Here is a 12,221-nt window from a genome sequence, read left to right on the forward strand (position 1 = left end):
TACTTTAACTTTCATTTCCTCCCTCATTCTTTTGTAATCTGCCTGGTATTTACAACCTGACACTTGTCATTAACACAAGAGATTCTGCAGACGCTGGAATTTGGAGAAACACAAAATGCTGCAGGAACTCAGTGAGTCAGGCAGCGTCTATGGAGGGAAATAAACAGTCAATGTTCCAGGCCGAGACCCTTCATCAAGTATCAGCCAGTCAACCTTCTTTGAACCTTCAGTCTAAGAACTCCAGGTGTGGTCTCACCAACTTCCTGTACACACGTAGCAAAACTTGATCAACAAATAGTCTGCTGGAGGAACTCAGCAGGTTGAGCAGCATCTGTGGGAGGAAAGGAATTGTCGACGTTTCAGGTAGAAACCCTGCAGCAAAACTTCCCGACTTGTATGCTGTACATCCCTTGCAATGAAGACTAATATCCCACTTGTGTTCCCAGTTGCACAACCTCCTCTTGTGTTTCACGTACAGGGACCAGCAGATGCACACAGAGAACTGAGAGTAGGATCCAATTGTAATGTACCCAAGTTTGCTGATGGCACAACTTTGGGCGGAATTTAATGTGTGAGAGGGTGGAGATTGCAAAGAGACCGAGCCAGGTTACGTACGTGTCAAGAAGCTGGCAGATGGAGTGTAATATGGGCACATTTATTGTTCCATAGTTTAATCAGAATGGCAAGCAATTATTAAAGATATTAGTGTCATGGAGTCATACAGCACAGAAACAGCCCCTTCAGCCCACCATGTCCATACTGACTATCCTACACATCTACACTAATGCTATGACTTGGTCTGTAGCCTTTTCTGCCCTGGTGATTGAAGTGCTTGTCCAGATGCTTCTTAAATGTTGTGAGAGTCTCTGCCCTCTCAAGGAGAGTGTTTCACAACCTCCCCCCCACCCCGGATGGAAGAAGTCCTCCTCAAGTCCCCTCTGAACCTTGTACCCCTCAGCCTAAGCCTTTGCCCTCTGGTTTTAGCTGGTTCTACAATGGGGAAATTTTTCCGATTATCTACCCTATCTATCCTCATAACTCTGTATAGCTCAGTCAGGGCATCCCCTCAGCCTGCTCTCCTCCAAGGAAAGTTCAATAAAAAACAGGAGCAGGAGTAGGCCACTCGGCCCATCAAGCCTGTCCCACCATTCTCCCCCAGGCCTCATTTCCTCTTCTGTGCCAGTTCCCCACAGCCCTCAAATCCCCCAGTCTTTCAAAGATTTAGCTACCTCCACTTTAAATGCTTCTAATGATTTAACCATTAATGGTAAACAAACCTGGCCTCTCCAATCTCTCCTCATAACTGAATCTCTCCCATCCAGGCACCATCCTGGTGAATCTGCTCTGGACCCTTTCCAGTGCAGTCACATCCTTCCTGTAGTGTGGTGACCATATCTGCGCATAATGTTACAGCTGTGGCCGAACCCGTGTTTTATGTATAAAGTTTTACTAAGGCCTTCCTGCTATTGTGTTGTATGCCCCATTGAGTCAGACAAGATTAGTCAGACAAGATCTCCCTCTAAGAAAGACATGCTATTTCTGATTAATCCCTACCTTTGCAAGTGCAGATGCATCGTGACCCTCAGAATGTTTTCCTACCACTGCAATATACTCACAGCTCTAGAGTTAAGGAAGGGCAATTGCAAGTGGATTTGGCCCAGGCAAAATGGAAGCAAAAGCTGGCAGGGAAAACTGGAGCAAAACAATGCCTTTGAGGAAGAGATGGTTCAGATAAGGTTAAGAAACATTTCCATTAAGAACAAAGGAAGAACAAACTAACTCAGATGATGATGAAAGAGATACAAGGGTAGATAAAGCAGAAAAAAATGACTGTGTATGACCAGTGTTGGACTGTAAACACCAGCAAGAACCAGGCTGGTTACAAGAGGGGAAGTGAAGATGAAAATAAGACAGACGTAGAGAGTGGGCATAGCTGCCAACATAAGTTGGAATTCAAAAGCACCCTACAGGCATATCGATAGTAAAAGGATAGTGTATGAAGGACAGGGCCTATTGAGGACAACAATGGGACTGTGCATGATGCTGAGGGCAGGCTTTATATCCGGGATTAGTTAACACCCAGTCCTACCACTTTCAGAGCCAAGTTTCTGTTATCACCACATCATCTTCCCATGAGACCATCCATACTTGTAGTTCATTAACCTAATTTACCACACTCCGCACCTTCACAGACACACACGACTTAACCAAATTTATTTTATGCTCCAGCCTTGAAATACTAACTGTTTCTCTCTCCACAGTTGCTGGCTGATCTGCTGAGTGTTTCCAGCATTTTCTGTTTCTATTTTAGGATTCTGTGATTCTCAATATTGGCTGGGAGAACAAGCCCAGGAGATCCCCTTGAACCTTAGAGAATGATGGAGAGGCCATAACTGGAGTGTTGCCCAGTGCTGGTCTCCACACTCTACAGAGGACGTGAGGGTGTGGGAAGTATTCAACAGAATGGTTGCAGGAATGAAGGAATTTGGTGACAAGATTACTTGGAGGAGCTGGGATACCCTCCTTGAAGCAAAGGCTGAGTGACAGAGGTGGAGGACACAGGGTAAGTAGAGGGGATCTGTTCCCATCAGTGGCAGGTCCAAGGAGCAGGGAACACAATTCATAATGTCACGGAGTCATACAGTTGTACAGCACAGAAATGGGCCCACCCTGCCTATCTATACTACCCCCACTGCATTAGTTCCATATCCTTCTATACCCTGCTCATTCACAAGGATGTTACCAGAAATGGAGGGCTTGAGTTATGAGAGACGGGACAGGCTGGGACTGTTTTCCCTGGAGTGAAGGAGGCTGAGGGGTGACGCTGTAGAGGTTTATAAAATCATGAGGGGCACAGATAAGGTGGAGGGTCACAGTCTTTTCCCCAGGGTAGGAGAGTCTAAAACTAGAGGGTATGGACTTAAGGTGAGAGGGGAAATATTTAAAAGGGACATGAGAGGCAAGTTTTTCCACACAGAGGGTGGTGGGTATATGGAACGAGCTGCCAGAGGAAGTGGTAGAGGTGGGGACAACTAAAAATGTTTCAAAGACATTTGGACAGGTTCATGGATAGGAAAGGTTTAGCGGTATATGGGCCAAATGCAGGCAAATGGGACTAGCTCGAAGAGATATCTTGGTTGGCATGGACAAGTTGGGCCAAAGGGCCTGTTTCTGTGCTGTATGACTCTGTGACTCTACATGTCCAGGTGCCTCATAAATGTTACTGTTCCTGCCTCCACCACCTCCTCTGGCAGCTCATTCCAGATACCAACCAGTCTTGTGTGTGGAAAATGTGCCCCTAAGATCCCCTTTAAACCTCCTTCCTCTCACCATAAGCTTATGTGCTCTAATTCCCCATCCAAATCATTAATATAGATGACAAACAACAGTGGACCCAGTGCTGATCCCTGCGGCACATCACTGGTCACAGGCCTCCAAACTGATGAACAGCCCTCCACTCCCACCCTCTGCCTTCCACCGAGCCAGTGCTGTATCCAGTGGGGTAGCTCACCCTGGATCCCATGTGTTCTAACCGTCCAGACCAGACTACATTGTGAGACCTTGTCAAAGGCTTTGCTAAAGTCCTTGTGAAAAATATCTGCCACCCTGCCCTCTTCAATCCTCCTAGTCACTTCTTCAAAAAACTCAACCAGATTTGTGAGTCACGATTTCCCACACACAATGCCATGCTGACATCTCTAATCAGCCCTTGCCTTTCCAAATGCAGGTAGATCCTGTCTCAGAATTCCTTCCAATAGCTTTCCCACCACTGATGTTAGACTCACCGCCCTGTAGTTCACTGGGTTGTCCTCGCAGCCCTTCTTAAATAAAGGCACAACATTAGCCACCCTCCAGTCTTCCGGCACCTCACCCATGGCTAACAAATTTACAAAAATCTCTGCCAGGGCCCCAGCAATCTCCTCCCTTGCTTCCCGTAATATCCTGGGATACACCTGGTCAACCCCAGGGATTTACCCACCTTTATGCACTTCAGGATCTCCAGCACCTCCTCCTTTGTAACGTTCATATGCTCCAGGACATCACTATTCACTTCCCTGATTAGAATCCGTCCTTCTCACAGTAAAGAAAGATAAGAAGTAAAGGCCTCACCCATAGAACACAGAACAGTACAGCACAGGAACAGGCCCTTTGGCCTACAATGTTGTTCCAAACTAATTAAACTAGTAATTAAATGTCTAACTAAACAAAACGGTGTTCATATCCCTCCATTCTCTGCACATCCATGGGTCTATCTAAGATCCTCTTAAACGCCTCTCATATCTGCCTCCACCACCACCCCTGGCAGCGCGTTCCAGGGACCCACCATTCTCTGTGTAAAAGAACTTGCCCTGCATATCTCCTTAGACTTTACCCCCTCCCACCTCAAATGCTTGCCCTCTAGTATTAGACATTTCGAATCTGGGAAAAAGACACTACTATCTACTCTATCTATGCCTCTCATAAACTTCTATCAGGTCTCCTCTCAGCCTCTGCCGCTCCAGAGAAAATGACTCAAGTTTGTCCAACCTCTCCTTATAGCACATCTTGGTGAACCTCTTCTGCACCATCTCCAAAGCCTCAAAATCCTTCCTGTAATGGGGTGACCAGAACTGAATGCAATACTTCAGATGAGGCCTAACCAGAGTTTTATAAAGCTGCAACATAACTTCCCAACTCTTGACCTCAGTGCCTTGACTAATAAAGGCGAGCATGCCGTACACCTATAGCATGCACTTAAGGTGAGAGGGGGTAGGTTCAGAACAGACATGAGGGGTACGTTTTATACTGAGAGAGTGGTGGATGCCTGGAATGCGTTTCCTGATAGGGTGGTGGAGGCACATTCATTGGGGGCTTTTAAGAGGGGCTTGGATGGGCACTTGAATGAGAGGAAAATAGAGGGATATGGGCATTCTGTAGGTAGGAGGGATTATCTATGTTAGCACAATATCGTGGGCCGAAGGGCCTGTTCTGTGCTGTACTGTTCTATGTTTTACCACCTGTCAACCTGTGCAGCCACTTTCGAGGAGCTATGGATGGACCCCAAGATCCATCTGTACATCAACGCTGTTAGGGGTCCTGCCATCAACAGTGTACTGTCCATTTACATTTGATCTCCCAAAGTGCAACACTTCACATTTGGCCAGACTAAACTCCATCTGCCACTTCTCTGCCCACATCTGCAACTGATCTACATCCTGCTGTATCCTTTGGCAATCTTTTATGCTATCCACAACACCACCAATCTTTGTATCGTCTGCAAACTTACTAACCCATCCATCTACATTTTCATCCAGGTCATTTATATACATCACACACAGCAGAGGTCCCAGTACAGATCCCGATGGAACACCACTAGTCACAGACCTCCAGCCAGAATAAGTCCCATCAACCACTACCCTCTGTCTTCTGTGGGCAAGCCAGTTGTGAATCCAAACAGCCAATTACCGTGGATCCGATGAATCTTAATCTTCTGGATAAGCCTCCTGTGAGGGACCTTGTCAAACACCTTACTGAAGTCCATGTAGACAACATCCACAGCTCTCCCTTCATCAATCACCCTCGTCACCTCCTCAAAAATCTCAATCAAGTTAGTAAGAAATGACTTGCCCTTCACAGAGCCATGCTGACTGTCCCTAATTAGGCTATGGTTTTCCAAACGCTCATAAATCCTATCCCTAGGAATCCCCTCCAGTAGCTTCCCTACCACTGACGCAAGACTCACTGGTCTATAGTTTCCAGGGTTATCCCTATTTCCTTTCTTGAGTAACAGAACAACATTAAGATAAGATTAGATAAGACATCTTTATTAATCACATGTACATCGAAATGCAGAATGTTCTGGGGGCAGCCTGCAAGTGTTGCCATGCTGCTGGCACCAACATAGCATGCCCACAACTTCCTAATCCGTACATCTTTGGAATGTGGGACGAAACCGGAGCACCCGGAGGAAACCCACGCAGACACAGGGAGAAGGTACAAACTCCTCACAGACAGTGGCTGGAATTGATCCCGGGGCACTAGCGCTGTAAAGCGTTAAACTAATCGCTACACTACCATGCATAGCTGCTTAGCTACTCGCCAGTCCTCCGGGCCCTCTTGCCTCTCTCAATATCCTGGGGTATATCCCATCAGGCCCTGGAGGCATCCACCTTAATGTTCTTTAAGCAACCCAACACTAACTATTTCTTTATCTCAAAATGCCCTGGCATATTAGCATGCTCCACACTGATGGCTGTATCCCCCACGTCCATCTCCTTGGTAAATTCCTGTGCAGAGTTTTTGGACCTCATCCACATCCTCCCCCTCCAAGCACATGTTCCCTCCTTTATCCATGAGTGATCCTACCCTATCCCTAGTTATCCTCTTGCTCTTGATGTATAATGCCTTGGGAGCCCACCTCCTGTGGCTCCACACTAGATGACCACACTGATCCTTAAAGGGACCTATTCTCTCCCTAGCTATTCTTTTACTCTTAATATAGATATACAATCTTTTAGGATTCTCCTATATCTTATCTGTCTGGGATATCTCATGTCCCTTTTTGTCCTTCTGATTTCCTTCATCAAAGGACTCACTTGTGGTAACAGTGATGAGAAAAAGATTCAGGAGGACATGAGAAAATATTTCTTACTTCAGACTGGTGGTGATCTGGAACTCACTGTAGGGATTTCATAAGGAGATTGGAGGGTAACCTGAAGGAAATGACTCTCAGCTCCGGGGAACGGCAGGAGAATGGGACTAATGGGATTGTTCCACACAGCTGGTTGGGCCTGTCGCGATTAATAAGATAAGATAAAATAAGCTTGGACGTGATGGTCCTGGCGAGCTCCTGCTCACCCAGCCTGGAATATCTAACGGGGAAGTGTCGACCATTCTATCTGACAAGGGAGTTCACTTCAGCTATCCTGATAGCAGGCTACATCCCACCACAGATGGACATGAAGCCTGCACTCAATGAGCTATACTCCGTGGTCAACAACCTTGAGACACGATATCCCGAGGGTCTCTTCATTATGGCAGGTGACTTCAATCAGGCCAACCTCAAGAGTGTGTTACCAAAATACTACCAGCACATCTCCTGCTCCACCAGGGGCGCCAACACCCTTGACCACTGCTATATAACTATCAAAGATGCCTTCCGAGCTACCCCTCATCCTCACTTTGGGAGATCAGACCACCAGGCTGTGCTCCTTCTCCCTGCATACAAACGGAAACTGAAACGGGAGGATCCGGTACGGAGAGTCGTGCAGTGCTGGTCTGAGGAAACAGATGAGCTCCTACGTGACTGCTTCGAGACAGTGGACTGGTCCATGTTCAAAGACTCAGCTACCAGCCTTGATGAGTATGCCACCACCATCACGGACTTTATCAGCAAGTGTGTGGAGGACTGTGTACCAAAGAGGACAATCCGGGTGTTCCCAAACAGGAAACCATGGATGAACTGGGAGATCCACTCCCTACTGAAGGAGAGGACTGCTGCACACAAATCTTGTGATCCTGATCTGTACAAGAAATCGAGATATGACCTTTGGAAAGCTATCAGGGATGCCAAGAGGCAATACCTTCTCAAGATAGAGTCCCAGACCAGCAGTCAGTTATGGCAGGGCTGACATGCCATAACAGGCTACAAGACAAAGTTGGGCTGGATAGTTAACAACAGTGCATCCCTTCCTGATGAACTTAACACATTCTATGCGCATTTTGAACAGAAGGAAAGTGGATTGTCACCACCCACCCTGTCAGCCTCCAATGCAACTGAACCTGTGATCACAGTGGAGGACGTAAGATCAGTCTTCAGGAGAGTGAACACGAGGAAAGCATCTGGCCCAGATGGTGTCCCTGGCCATGTGCTCAGATCTTGTGCTGATCAGCTGGCAGAAGTATTTGCAGACATATTTAACCTCTCCCTGCTTCAGCCTGAGGTTCCCACCTGTTTTAAGAAGACCACTATCATCCCGGTCCTGAAGAAAAGCAAGGTAACATGTCTCAATGACTACCGACCAGTGGCTCTGACATCCACCATCATGAAGTGCTATGAGAGGCTGGTCATGGCATGCATCAACTCCAGCCTCCCAGACAACCTCGACTCACTCCAATTCGCCTGTCACCAAAACAGGTCCACAGCGGACGCCATCTCCCTGGCCCTACACCCAGCTCTGGAGCATCCGGACAGTAAAGACACCTACGTTAGACTATTGTTTATTGACTACAGCTCTGCCTTCAATACAATAATCCCAAGCAAACTTGTCACCAAACTCCGAGACCTAGGACTCAACACCTCCCTCTGTAACTGGATCCTTGACTTTCTAACAAACAGACCGCAATCAGTGAGGATAGGCAGCAATTCCTCCAGCATGATTATTCTCAACACTGGTGCCCCACAAAGCTGCGTCCTCAGTCCTCTACTCTACTCCCTATACACTCATGACTGTGTGGCCAGATTCTGCTCTGACTCCATCTACAAGTTTGCAGATGATACCACAGTTGTAGGCTGTATCTCAAATGGCAATGAGTCGGGGTACAGGAAGGAGATAGAGAGCTTAGTGGAATGGTGTCATGACAACAACCTTTCCCTCAATGTCAACAAAACAAAAGAGCTGGTCATTGACTTCAGGAAAGGGGGTGGTGTACATGCACCTGACTACATCAATGGTGCTGAGGTTGAGAGTGTTGAGAGCTTCAAGTTCCTGGGAGTGAACATCACCAACAGCCTGTCCTGGTCAAATCACGTAGATGCCACGGCAAGAAAACTCACCAGCGCCTCTACTTCCTCAGGAGGCTAAAGAAATTTGGTTTGTCCCCTTTGACTCTCACCAACTTTTATCGATGCACCATAAAATGCATCCTATCTGGATGTATCACGGCTTGGTACGGCAACTGCTCTGCCCAGGACCGCAAGAAACTGCAGAAAGTTGTGGACGCAGCCCAGCGCATCACGGAAACCAGCCTCCCCTCCTTGGACTCTGTCTTTACCTCTCCCTGTCTTGGTGAAGCAGCCAGCATAATCAAAGACCCCACCCACCCGGGTCATTCTCTCTTCTCTCCTCTTCCATCGGGTAGAAGATACAGGAGCCTGAGGGCACGTACCACCAGACTTAAGGACAGCTTCTACCCCACTGTGATAAGACTATTGAACGGTTCCCTTATATGATGAGATGGACTCTGACCTCACAATCTACCTTGTTGTGACCTCGCACCTTATTGCACTGCACTTTCTCTGTAGCTGTGACACTTTACTCTGTACTGTTATTGTTTTTACCTGTACTACATCAATGCACTCTGTACTAACTCAATGTAACTGCACTGTGTAATGAATTGACCTGTACGATCAGTATGCAAGACAAGTTTTTCACTGTACCTTGGTGAACCAATACCAATACCAATACTGATATCTTTATTAGTCACATGTACATCGAAACACGCAGTGAAATACAGCATGTTCAAAGGTTGTGGCAGTCACTGAAGGCCAATGTTCAGGTGCAGGAAGCAATTAAGAGATCAAATGGTATATTAGCCTTTGTTATGAGGGGGTTTAATGACAGAAATTAGGAAGAAGGGGAAGAGCCAGAGGAACTTGTAGAGGTGGGCGCAATTACATTGTTAAAACACAGGTGGACAGGTATAAGGATGGGAAGGGTTTAGAGGGATCTGATCCAAATGCAGGCTAGTGGAACTAGCTTGGATAGACACGTTGGTCAGCATGCTCGAGTGGGGCCGAAGGACCTGTTTCCATGCTGTATAACTCTAGTAAGAATTAATTACAATTGAACAGGTCCTTGGTGAGAGTGCACATGGAGTAGACAGTTCTGGTCTCCTCACCTTGCCATAGAGGGTAATACTCACTAGAATGGTGTAGGGATGGCTCATTTGCTGTTTGAGGGGAGATTGAGTAGACGGATTGTTCTGATAAAGTTGTTCATTCAGGACTGAGATGAGGAGAAATTTCTTCCATCAGAGGGTGGAGAACCTTTGGAATTCTCTGCCTTAGTGGGCTGTGGAGGCTCAGAGAGTCACGAATTTCTGGAGCTGGAAGGGAACCAGGGCATGTGGGATAAAGCAGGGAATGTTGCGCTGAGGTGGATCGGCTGTGCTTTTGATGACTGGCAGAAGTTTGAGGGAATGACACCTGCTCACACATCTTATGTTCTTACTTTGTTACTGTTATGTTTCTGTGCTGTAAAAATTCTATGAATCATCAGAGTCTGTCTCTGGTAACCTCCTCAGTTCATTCTCAGCTGGACACCCAAATATTAAGAACATTTATAAACCTGCTTTTTAAACAAACAATGCATTTAGTTTTTGTTACGGACTCAGTGAAAGTCCCTTTAAGATAGAGAGTGTGTGTGTATGTGTGTGTGAGGCGTGCTTACGTCAATAGAAGATAAAGGACGTAATGACGTTGTTGAAGAAGTCAGAAGAAGAAGGAGAGAGAGAGAGAAGGGAGAGAGGCACCAGCCTGCTAGTTTTCTCTATGGATGGATGAGAAACAATAACTGTGTCTGCCACTGAAATCCATGTATGGAAGTTGGAAGTAATCCAGTGGAGTTCACTTTGTTGCTGACCTGTAGAAGGAAACAGGTATTTGTGTGTGGACGACCACGGTTCGGATGCTTTTCGGGGTGAGGAAGTCACTACCGAGTAAACACTGAAGTGTCGCTTGGGTTCCATCGTGGAACATCTGGATTTCGTATTCACTCTCTCTATGTTTCTCTACGTCTACGTCTTATCTTCAGACAACGGTGGTTGTTGAAGAAGCCCTTGCTCATGTTTCACCTTATGGCTTGCGGAACTGAACTTTAAGAACCATTCCGGAACTGGGAGTTTTGGACTTTGCCACACACACACACACACACACACAAAGAGTTTAGTTTTAGGGGTTAACGTTCAAGGTTTAACATTTTTGAATTCTAACATACTAACATTTTTACTTTTATTTTTCGTATTACCATAAGTAGTGATTAATAAAATAGTTTTAACACTGAATCATGCTCAGTGTGTTTCTTTTGTCGCTGGTTCGTGACATTTTTGAGAAAGTGTCTGTGACCTTTGGTTGGTTTGGCTGGCTGAGGAAATTAACCTTTGTCAGGCCATCACTGGCCTTGAACAATGAGCCAACAGTTCAGGTCCTGGCCTGTTCTTGCTTTTCCAAAGCCCTACTGAGGGCTGATATTGTCTGTCGGGGAATGTCAAAATACTGGTGAAATACTCTGTGCTGAGGGAGCCACTTCCTGGAGCTCCCCCATCACTTCTCAGTAGTAACTTGTCCCAAGCACCCTCTTGCATCATGCATGGATTTCGTTCAAGTTGGAACACGGAGTTAGCTAGCACTGCAGCACACTCCAGTGAGGTCACAGCCATGACTCAGAAATATAAACAGCAAAACCCCACAAAGATTACAGAACATTACAAATTGGCTGCTGAAATCTCTGCCTCCTGTGACAGCCAGTCATATAAACCTAGACTCAAGTAGAAAAAAATAGGAAAAGATTGGAACCAGCAAAGCAAATTTACGGAAATTTTTAGTGGAACTCAGAGCCCCAACAACTGTAGCATTGTTAGCATGAGCTGAAATAAAAATCAAATCAGTTAAATTTAATCACCTCCTGCTGTATTTATTAGTCTTTCGCACTTGGTAACAACAATATTTAATGATCATGTTTAATGTGGATGTAATCAGTAACCGACCCAACACTGGGGAAGGAAGGGGCAACACAGCACTTCATCAATAGGTTTTAAATGGTCAGGAAATAGTGGAGGAGAGACAGACAACTACAGTGATAGAGAGGGTTATGGGTGGATACCTGGGGCTTTATGGTCCCATGCTTTTATTTAGCAGTGACATTTGAATTATTTTTTAGCCAGTTTATATAAAGAAGTTCTGTGCCATTAAACTGGTCGCTCAGAAAGACTAATGCCTGAAACTAACACCTTGTCTTCTTTAGAGTTTAGAAGAATGAGAGGAGACCTTACTGAAACTTACAAAATTGTTAAAGGGCTTGACAGGCAGATGCAGGAAGGAGGTTCCCCTGATTGAGGAATCTCGGACCATGGGGACTGTAAGGCACAGTCCGTTTAGGACTGAGACGAGGAGAAATTTCTTCACTTTGGAATTCTCTCCCCTGGAAGGCTATGGAGACTCAGTCATTAAAACAGAAACCATTACATTTCTGGGCATTATGTGGATTGGGAGATATGCAGACTGTGCTGGAAAATGGTGCTGA

This window comes from Pristis pectinata, chromosome 13 (genome assembly GCF_009764475.1).
Source record: "Pristis pectinata isolate sPriPec2 chromosome 13, sPriPec2.1.pri, whole genome shotgun sequence".
In the NCBI taxonomy this organism is placed as follows: Eukaryota; Metazoa; Chordata; class Chondrichthyes; order Rhinopristiformes; family Pristidae; genus Pristis; species Pristis pectinata.